Genomic DNA, 11,730 nt, shown 5'->3' on the forward strand with positions numbered 1-11,730 from the left:
TCCGGTCGACTCAAACGTTGATGAAAAAGTTTCAGCTCAGCCATTGTCATTGGTAATTTGGCATCTAATAGATCTAAAGAATAGAATGAACAGTGTTTCGTAACTCCATCAGTGATATCTATGTCTTTGGTTTTTTGTGGTAGAAGACAATTAAAGCTGTTAAGAAGATTCACAGTGTATCAAGAACTAATAGACTACTGAAGCAAAGTAAGGAAGGTATTTAGAAACCTTGCAGAACTAGCTCTCCTGGAAGAAAGGATATTGCGGAGACATGGCTTAGTCACAACTTGGGGGATGTTTCTAGAATGAAATTTTCACTCTACAGCAGAGTGTGCGTTGATATGACGGGGCATGAGTTGTGCTTGGGTAGCTCAGTTGGTAGAGCACTTGCCCACGAAAGGCAAAGGTCCGGGTTCGAGTGTCGGTCCGGCATGGTTTTAATCAGCCAGGAAGTTTCATATCAGTGCACACTCCGCTGTAGAGTGAAAATTTCAATCTAGAAACATCCCCCAGGCTGTGGCTAAGCCATGTCTCCGCAATATCCTTTCTTCCAGGAGTGCTAGTTCTGCAAGGTTCGTAGGAGAGCTTCTGTGAAGTTTGGAAGGTAGGAGACGAGGTACTGGCGGAATTAGAGCTGTGAGGACGGGTCGTGAGTCATGCTTGGGTAGCTCAGTTGGTAGAGCACTTGCCTGCAAAAGGCAATGGTCCCGAGTTCGAGTCTCGGTCCGGCACACAGTTTTAATCTGCCAGGAAGTTACATATGAGATACTCGCAGCCTGGTGCTGGATTGTCAAAGCTTGATGTGTCAGTGAGAGATGTTGATTTTGCTTCAGAATCCAACACATGTGATTTTGAATTAGCAATAATGCTTCAATTGTTTGAAAACTGACGTGGCAGTGCGGTGTGGCAGGGTTTGACATTCCGTGTGCTGGCTGCAAATTAAAATTCACCTACCTCAGAACGGCGACTGTTTGATGTCCATTCACTCGGCAACGTACTTACAAGATGATGTAAAAGCAGCATTGATAAAAAACATCACCTAATACCTACAATTACTGAGGCCACAAAACTCTAGTAATTAAATAAAGTTCTGTAGAAAAGCTGTCATTAAAAAATTTATTGGGCGGTAAGATAATGGATTGGCTTCTGGAAAACAATGTCTGAAATTTCCACGAAAAAAATGTTTATTTGTTCTTATAGCCAAAGAAACGGTACTATTCAGTCCACATTTAAACTATTTATTATTTTCGTCAAGTTCACATTTCGTACACTCATTTCAAACGCACAGCAGCCAGAAATCTGTCCAAACCTGACCTGAGTTAAACAATGTTTTCACAGTCACTAATTTGAGTTAATACATTTGGTCCTTCTTATGGATTTCTGAAAAAAGAAAACTGCTCACCATAAATGCTCAGTCATACCTTACTAACAGGAAACAAAAGGTGTCAGTGCAAGGGACTAGTGAATTAAGTCATCAGTCATCATCAGAATGGGAAGAAATTACATGTGGTGTCCCACAAGGATCCATCTTAGGGCCATTGGTTTTTCTTGTGTACATTAATGATCTCTCATCAGTTACACTGCCAGAAGGAGAGTTCGTTTTGTTTGCAGATGACACAAGTATTGCAATAAATAGTATGTCGAGTGTAGTTCTAGAAAGATCTGGTAGTGATATTTTCATGGATATTAATAAATGGTTTAAAGCCAACTCACTGACATTGAACTTCAAAATGACTCACTATATGCAATTCAGAACCTGTAAGAGGTTTCCACCTAGCATACGCATAAAGTACGAAGAAGAGCAGATAGACGAAGTTGACAGTCTTAAATTCCTGGGATTACAACTTGATAATAAATTCAGTTGGGAAGAGCACACCACAGAACTGCAGAAACGCCTTAACAAATCTGTATTTGCAATTCGAGTGTTAGCTGACATAGGCGACATAAAAATGAAAAAGCTTGCATACTTTGCCTACTTTCATTCCATAATGTCATATGGTATAATATTTTGGGGTAACTCTTCAAGTCAAACAAAAGTTTTCAGAGTTCAAAAGCGTGTAATATGTATTATTTGTGGAGTAAATTCACGGACGTCCTGTAGACACCTCTTCAAAGAACTGGGTATACTAACTACTGCCTCTCAGTATATTTACTCCTTAATGAAATTTGTCCTAAATAATATATCTCTTTTTTCCAACAAACAGCTCAGTTCATACATACAATACCAGGAACAAAAATGATCTGCACAAGGACTTCAAAGCACTTACTTTAGTTCAAAAAGGGGTCCATTACTCAGGAACACTCATCTTCAATAATTTGCCAGTAAACATAAAAAATTTAGTTACAAATAAAGATCAGTGTAAAAGGAGCCTCAAAGACTTACTAGTGGCCAACTACTCCTACTCCATTGACGAATTTTTTAATAGAAACAAATGATGTATTGTATATATTCATACTATTAGTATTGTTATTTCAGCTTAAAAAAAAAATTGACATGTTCCACATCCACGAGGATCTCCTCAGCACGGATCTATGGAACGAAAAACTAATTTAATCTAATCTGATCTGGTTGAATACTGAAACATGCCACGCGGATACTACAAAGGCCAAATTTCACACACCAATATTTGTCCAATTAAACAGTTCTTGAATTTCCAAACTTCACAAAACTGTTCTTAACTACATCAGCATTAGTCACGACACATACCAAACACGACGAACTTAATATTCCTTCATTTTACACATAATGAGAAACATCACATTTAACATTCCTTTCCGCGACCGAAGCAGGCGAGCAACTCTTTTCTTGCAGCCTCACTCCCAGTGTAACTATCAGGTAACGAGCGAGAACCGTCTCAATTCTAATTGGCTACTGAGCGAGGTGGTGCAGTGGTTAGACACTGGACTCGCATTCGGGAGGACAACGGTTCAATCCCGCGTCCGGCCATCCTGATTTAGGTTTTCCGTGATTTCCCTAAATCGCTCCAGGCAAATGCCGGGATGGTTCCTTTCAAAGGGCACGGCTGACTTCCTTCCCCGTCCTTCCCTAATCCGATGAGACCGATGACCTCGCTGTCTGGTCTCCTTCCCCAAAACAACCAACCATCTAATTGGCTAACCATTTTCGCTGCCAATCAGTATGCTTGCTCATGATCATACTCGCGCCAAAACTGGTCTGCACCATCCTTACATACAGACCCATCTTCATCATTGTGATATACCAATATTATAGTAAAGTTCAATAAATGAAAAAAAGGCAATAAATCTGGAAATATCCTTTAGATACAGATAATACTTCAGCTGACTTTCTGGCTGCTCTGTTACAATAGCAATCACACCTAGACATACGCCATCAGCAAAGTGGGTAAATTCCCTATGACCATTTTCCCACTGCAAGTTTGTGTAACTCTTGCCACTTACTTAAGACGGTATACAATGCAACATTAAAATTTGACGAATGTCCCACATACACACTCTCATTCACTCACATATACTGCCACAACAATCCTAGACACCAATAATAATTTTGTCTGATTTGTATATTACGAAAATGAAAAATAATTAAAGTTTTAATACGAAAAATCTCAATTAATTAATTCTGCACACTGAGAGTTCCGGTTATGTTTTCCAATTATACCAAAAGATAAATTATTATATTTCCAAACTGAATTTATTTTCATAAGTGTCAGTTTTTGACTTTTTTAGTACCTTCTTCTATCTCTGAAACCATGATAGTTATAAAGCTGAAATTTGGATTCAATCTTCTGAATGTCAAAAGGTAGTGTACTGATTTTGAAAATGATTGAATAATATTTAATATCATATATTTAGGTTGTTATAGGTGGTGAATGCACAGTCGCTAAGAAGTGACACGAGCCATTCTCAAGCTGCCGTAGTAGCAGGTGTACATGACTCATTGGCTAAGCCACGAGTGGCAGTTTCTTTCACAGCCTCTGACTCCAATACTGTGAGCTGTATAGCAACGAATGTTATCGTGCATTAACTCGTGACGTTACAGCGGCAATTGGTTGAGGGGTATCAATTTTCCCGGCCTTGGAGAGCAGAGTTTCTTCTAGTTGCCGCATTCTGGAGGAGTAGTTAAAAATATTTCCACATTTTACTTTGTGATGCATAAACCAGTAAGCAAAAATATAAAAAACATGTAATGTCTTATTGTATAAGAATGATCCCCTGCTGCTTTCCCTTTTTTGTTTGTTTTAGGGGCGTTGGAAGGGATGCTGTTATAAAGCGAGGCTGCCAGAGTGTAAGACAGCAGAGGTTTTTCAGTGTGTGGTGTACACTACTGAAGTGTGACGGTGAAAGCATAATATTGTGAAAATGTGCATCTGATTATCATGTTGTCATGAAAGTGTTAATATCCATGTTGTGAGTGGGTGAGTGGATGGCTTAAGAAATAAATAAATGCATTATCATAACTCTCAAAATCAAGGTTTCACTATACTAGCATCAATGATTTAATAACAGGTTACACAGAAAATCATGTACAAAACGAACTAGAACATTTCCTCGTCTGCACATGCTCCGATAGTGTGTCCACCACCTTGTTTCATTAACGTTCATTTATGGGTACTGTAATATGCTGATACCTAGCTCATAAACTTCGTGTGTAATTTGCCATTGATATTAAATTGGTATGCGTTACTAAAAGAAAACTGGAAGCATGCAATGTTCTATATAATGGAGCATATTGCTTGAATAAATAATCTTTATTGCTTTAAAAAAGCTATTTTTATTATTAACCAGTCACGATGTACAACCATGCCAATTATGAGCAATCCTCTTTTGTGCCCAGATTCATTCGGAAACAATCTTTTGTTGGCTTATTGTGGCAGCATACAACCCACTTCATTATAGACTGAAGCAGAGGTGTTGTTAACCCTTGTTTTCTACCTGTATTATTATGATATTGTGTGCAGATGTGTAAGAAAAACATGTCTATAATGCCACATTTGGTGGGGGGGGAGGTGAGGGGGGGGGGGGTTAAGCCCAAAATCCCTCGCTCCCATAAATACAGCACTGTACGAGGGCTTAAGACCAGAAGAATAATTATGCAGGGGATTATTTCCCTAAAAAGTTTTGTCTGTAAAATCAACGGAGTGCATTATCATGTAGTAGCAAGACTTGGTGCTGTTTTGTTACTTTGTGACTGAACGATGTTTGAGTTGTTGGCAACAAAAGCCAGCTGCAATGGCCACACCACTGGGAATAAGTTCATATTACACAAATACCCTTTCCGTGCCAAGAGATGTTTAGTATTATCTGTTCAGACTGTCCTCTGCTCAAGGAGCTGTCCTTTTTTAGGGCTCAGCCAGTAACACTTCTGCTACCAAGGGGGATGGGTGGAGGGGGGCGGGATAATGGGATTTCCCTAGTTACCATTTTTCATGTATGTTCATACTTCCACTCTTGCTTACATTTGGAAAGTCTGTGTATATATTCATTATATATCCATTGGTGTTTTTCACTTTACACCAGTTATCCATAAATTAAAGTTCCAGTTACTGTAGAAAAAGAATCACTGCTGTGAATGACATCAAATTTGAATAACGTTTTATTGATGCAGGGTGGGAAATGTCATGAAATTAAAAGAAAAAAATAAGGAAATTAAAAGAAAAACATAATGAAAATTTTATCTGTAGACGGCACTGTAAGTGTCTTAACGTAAATGAGGTCACCTACAAATGACAGATGAATCGCAATATGATAGCTATGGTGTGAGCTGCACATTACACAATCTGTGCTATTCAGTGTGTATGACTGCACAAGTTCAGCAGTCGACATTGTGGCACTGTTATGTGGGTAAGTCCATCTGTCACAACAAGGTCATACCACATCAGGTGGGAAAATCGGTTTTTAATTGCCCTGAGGCCAAACACCACAGAAAAGCAAAATGACATTAGTTTTTAATTGTCATAGAGCCAAAAGCTATATAAAAAGGAAAATGACATCAGTTTCCAGTTGTGAGACTGGCGCAAGATATGTTTGATATGCTGTCTGCCGTTTTCTGCCACATGTTGAAATCGAGAAACAGCATGTTCCGTAACAGATCGGACCATCTCAGAGGTCACATTCAGTATACGTTGTGCAGTGCACGACTTCAACTCAGGTGTGTTTGTAATTTGAGCTCTGAACACACCTTTTAGATAACACCACAACCAGAAATCACACGGATTAAGATAAGGTGCTATGGACAGCCAGGCTATAGGGAAATGATGGCTGATAATTCTAGCATTTCCAAAATGTCTCTGCATTAGCTGCTTCATTAGCTGTGCAATGTGTGGTGGAGCAGCATCTTGGATAAAAAAAATCCCACCCACACATCGATGCTGTCAACCCACACCATACTCAGAAGTGCAAGCTAAAAATGCCACAGATCAAAAGAATAAAAAAGAACTGTTATAAAACTCATTGCACCATAGCAACAATATTGCTAATAATGTAACTTTTGTTGCTTCTGCGAGGAGTAACAAGCTACAAATGAAATTCTATTTGGTACAAATTTAATAGCAAGCACTATCAAGGGTAGTAACACCACTCTAAACGTTTGCAGCATGAAGTGTTACCGGTTGATATGCATGCAGATTTTCCATTGAAACTTCCTGGCACTCAGGACCTTTGCCTTTTGCGGGCAAGTGCTCTACCATCAGAGCTACCGAAGCACAACTCACGCACGGTCCTCACAGCTTTATTTCTGCTAATGTCTCGTCTCCTACCTTCCAAACTTTACAGAAGCTCTCCTGCGAATCTCATTCTAGATTTTCCATTGCTTGTATTCTACAATTCTTTGTATTGACGTATTTCTGGGGATGGAAATGGGCATTGTCTGTCTACAAAATCTTCCATGGCTATTCATTGTCCACTTCCATGCAAGCAAGAACTTGCAGAGCGAATGTTTGTCTTGCTGGCAGGTCAGTAGGAAGGGACTCCTGAAAATGGGTGATTCTGTATGGATAGCAATGCAGGATGTTTAGTTGGATTTTATGCACCGTGCTTGCACACATGCTGAATGTTTGGGCAATTCCCTGTGCATTGCATGTTTACGTACCATCACTTGACCCCTTTTGTAATGCTGAGGCTATGTCTTTGACAAGCATCAGATCATCTGCTTTCCTCCCTCTCTCACATTGTATTTATTTTCCTTTTTTTTCAAAATTTGTTATCATTTTCTCCAGATTCTTATCAGATATTGGACCAGTGCCTTTTTTTATACCCTTGAGTGTCCAGAACTTCTGCAGGGCTGCTGGTGCACTGTCACCATTCTTGTAAAATAGTTTTCCCAGCAGCATGCAATCCTTCATGGAGACAGTCATGTTGGGCATCTCACGCACAAACTGATGATCAGCCATGTGCCTCATGTTTGTTGGTGTGCATATTCAGATGCTTATAGTGCCATCTATTAGTCAAATTTTTGTTAAACTCCTTTTGATCCATGACTTTTCTGCCTTCATCAATGATGTACTATTCAAATTTGACGTCATTCAGAGCAGTGGTTCTCTTTCTACAGCTCTTTGGAAATGGATCATTAATTGTGGGCACCCTGTACATCCAGCTGTCCTTACCCATGTTTTATTTATTTTCCATGATTCGTTTAGAGTGGTGTCACTACCCTTGGTAGTGCTTGCTATGAAGTTTGTACCAAATAGAATTTCATTTGTAGCTTGTTACTCCTCGCAGAAGCAACAAAAGTTACATTATTAGCAATATTGTTGCTATGGTGCAATGAGTTTTATAACAGTTCTTTGTTATTCTTTTGATCTGTGGCATTTTTAGCTTGCACTTCTGAGTACATGGACAAGCATTACAGTCCGAGTGAGTTTAAAGGATTGTAAATATTGCTAATCAAGATTATCTGTGTGATACAGATCAGAATATGTGGATTTGCAGTACGATGGTGATGAAAACGATAATGTTGAAATTATTGAAGAAGTTGATGATGTCATAGGAGTGAGTGAAATGCATCGAATGACAGTCACCAGGGACAGAAAATTTATGAGAAAACATCAACTAAGATGAAGATCAACTCTTTCATGTATGTTCAGTTCACCTGAGCGAGAGGGGGGGGGGGGGGGGGCACTCACTATCGATTTCATCTGCCTTGATTTTGGGCATTATTCACCATATTGGCAGTGCAAATCAATTGTAGCTTGTTGCTGATCATCTCTGGCGCAGCGAGTCCTAAAGTAGGCTTTAAGCAGTGTTGGTGGGGCAGTAAGAGCAAGGCAGCGAGTGACACCGGACTAGAGGGCATCAAGGGCTGAGTTCCAGACATAATGGGTCAGTTGGCCATTAGCTCTGTTTATGTCAAGAATTGATGTAACTGGTGAAGTCTGTGTTACGACACCTAGCTGGATATAGCATCCGTCTGTTCACGCCCGCTTATTTATTCGGCTTTGATATTCCATACTGTGTGCTGGGAGCTGTACTGGGTATTTCCAGGATTACCAGATATCGGCCACATTGCGCATTTATGGTCAATATTTCTCACACTATGGTACGTCCACCTCTATTGCCTGCAGTTTGTGGCTTCCTGAAATACATGTTTGAATGTAATTATCTGAGATAAGACTCTGTTGCTGTAGATTATTTATATTTCTGATCAGTCAAGTATTTGGCTGTAATTGTAATTATGTCTATATTGGGGATTTCTGTGTACCACTGAGAGCTTCATTGTAGTGTATCTGTGTTTGCTGCACACCATGTGAAAGATTAAGTTCAGTGGTTAACCTCACCATTAGGTTTTCCCATTGATATGGCCATTGACTTTCTTCTGCTGTATTATTCTGGTAGTGTTCTGACAGTAATCTGTTGCAGATTAAGTTGTGATCTAACATGTTTTTAAGGATTTTGCATTTAGTCTTATAATTATATATATTTTTTTACTTTAACAGAAATTTCCTGTATTTAATGTGTGTGCTAAAATTGAGTTGTAGATTTTCATGTCTAAATTCCATGGAAGGAAGCATTGCTCATAAGATCCAATTATTAAGTACCACCTTGTCATTTTCTATACACAACTGTTGGTTCACACAAGGTTCCTTGCCATGTGATGTGGCTAAATTACTGTCACATCTTATTCTTTGGGCATTTGTTAGGTTACCCTGTATCAAGCTTCATTCAGCTAAATGATTTATGAGACATAACCTTCGCCATTACTATGCATTCTTGATATTTTGTAAATTTGGCTAAAGATATTTTTTTGAAATTTGGTGGCATATTAAGATGCCTTGTGTTGACCATTTCTTGAGAAAGTGGTCATTAATATTTGCTTAACCTACTTGGTTTTCTGGGCTTTGTTCCTTGTATTTCAGTGGCCAGTGGCCACGGGGTCTTGTTGCTGCTACGCAATGCCTTGGTGTTTATTGGCTGCCTTTGAGGCATGTCCACTATAGCACTTAGCTCACTGGTTCATGCTGTCTGCTCATAAATTTTTAAGTTAAGTAGTGGCTATATTACTTAATGTTCTGATCAATGTAACTTTATTTAAGATTTTACTTAAAGCTGTACATCTCCTTTGGAATATGCTTGTATTGCCCATGTTATGAATTTCAGGTAGATAAGTTTTTTTTCTTAACTTGCTTAAGCACAAGGTACTGTCTTGCTTACTATCTTACATGAATATTTCCAAAACATTAACCATAATTACTGGTTTGAGCCTATTTTGGGATTATACTCACCTGGCGTGTGGATGACCTTAATCTGTTTTATTGTTTCGGTACTTGACAAAATTTTCAGTAGATTTTATGCTGATTTTAGCAGTGTGTTTGCCCTCTTGTGTGTTAAAGGCGTGTTTGATTTTTTTAAAAATTAATTATTTTTTTCAATAATATTTTGAAGGTCTTAAGTCACCTTTCCTCATACTGTCTTTAGAGATTTTTGCTGTTGCCCTTTGAGCAGCTTCTGTTTTATAAGGAAAGACGCTTTTCATTTTTAAAAATTGCTGTTTTATATGTGTTCTGGCGCTGTGTCTTGTGGCTTATTGAGTTAAAATGATTTGTTAAAGCTGATTATTGCTGTAATCAACTAATTAGTGTTACCCTGTCACTCATAATTATTTGTGATTAATGTATTTATTTATTCATGCTATTATGTGGTGGTTAAATAAATGTAACCATTCAAATGACATATGATCTACATCTACATCTACATACATACTCCGCAATCCACCATACAGTGTGTGGCGGAGGGTACCTTGTACCACAACTAGCATCTTCTCTCCCTGTTCCAGTCCCAAACTGAACGAGGCAAAAATGACTGCCTATATGTCTCTGTACGAGCCCTAATCTCTCTTATCTTATCTTTGTGGTCTTTCCACGAAATATAAGTTGGCGGCAGTAAAATTGTACTGTAGTCAGCCTCAAATGCTGGTTCTCTAAATTTCCTCAGTAGCGATTCACGAAAAGAATGCCTCCTTTCCTCCAGAGACTCCCACCCGAGTTCCAGAAGCATTTCCGTAACACTCGCATGATGATCAAACCTACCAGTAACAAATCTAGCAGCCCGCCTCTGAATTGCTTCTATGTCCTCCTTCAATCCGACCTGATAGAAATCCCAAACGCTCAAGCAGTACTCAAGAATAGGTCGTATTAGTGTTTTATAAGTGGTCTCCTGTACAGATGAACCACATCTTCCCAAAATTCTACCAATGAACCGAAGACGACTACCCGCCTTCCCCACAACTGCCATTACATGCTTGTCCCACTTCATATCACTCTGCAATGTTACGCCCAAATATTTAATGCTGCTGCAATGATGCTGCTACTCTAGTTACACCCTTACATGGTTTCCTTGTCTTATCCCATCCTGTGTTTAGTGAGAGCAATTTGCACGTAACATACAGATAGTGGTAGTATTGCATACACGAGGTATAAAAGGCCAGTGTATTGGCGGAGCCTTCGTTTGTGCTCAGGTGATTCATGTGAAGAGGTTCCCAGCGTGATAGGACATTCCATTTTGGAAATAATTCAGGAATTCAGTATTTTGGGATCCACAGAGACAAGAGTGTGTTGAGAATACCAATTTTGAGGCAGTATTTCTCACCACGAGTGACCTAGTAGCCAACACCCTTCACTTAGCAATTGAGAGCAGCAGAATTTGCTTCGAATAGTTATTGCTAACAGACAAGCAACAGACTGCATGAAACAACCTCAGAAATCAATGTGGGGTGTACGAGGAATGCGTTCATTATGACAGCACAGCGAAATCTGACGTTAATGGGCTGTAGGAGCAGAAAACAGACATGATTGCCTTTGGTATCAGTATGACATCCCCTGCAGCACTACTCCTGGGCTCGTGACCATATCGGTTCGACCCTAAATGACCGGAAAACCATGGCCTGGTCAGATGTGTCCTGATCTCAGTTGGTAAGAGCTAATGGTCCATTTCGAGTGTGGCACAGACCCCATGATATCATAGACCCAAGTTGTCAACAAGGCATTGTGAAAGCTTGTGATGGCTCCATAATTGTGTGGGCTGTGTTTACATGGAATGGACTGGATCAGATCCTCTGGCCCAACTGAACCATCACTGACTGGAACTGGTTATGTTTGACTAGTAGGAGACCATTTGCAGCCATCCATGGGCTTCATTACAGTGTACCATGTCACCAGGCTACAATTTTTGCTGTTAGTTTGAAGAACATTCTGGACAATTCGAGCAAATGATTTGACCACTCGGATAGCCCAACATGAATCTTGTCGAAACATTTATGGG

The sequence above is a fragment of the Schistocerca cancellata genome, chromosome 1 (genome assembly GCF_023864275.1).
Source record: "Schistocerca cancellata isolate TAMUIC-IGC-003103 chromosome 1, iqSchCanc2.1, whole genome shotgun sequence".
NCBI classification, from domain to species: Eukaryota; Metazoa; Arthropoda; class Insecta; order Orthoptera; family Acrididae; genus Schistocerca; species Schistocerca cancellata.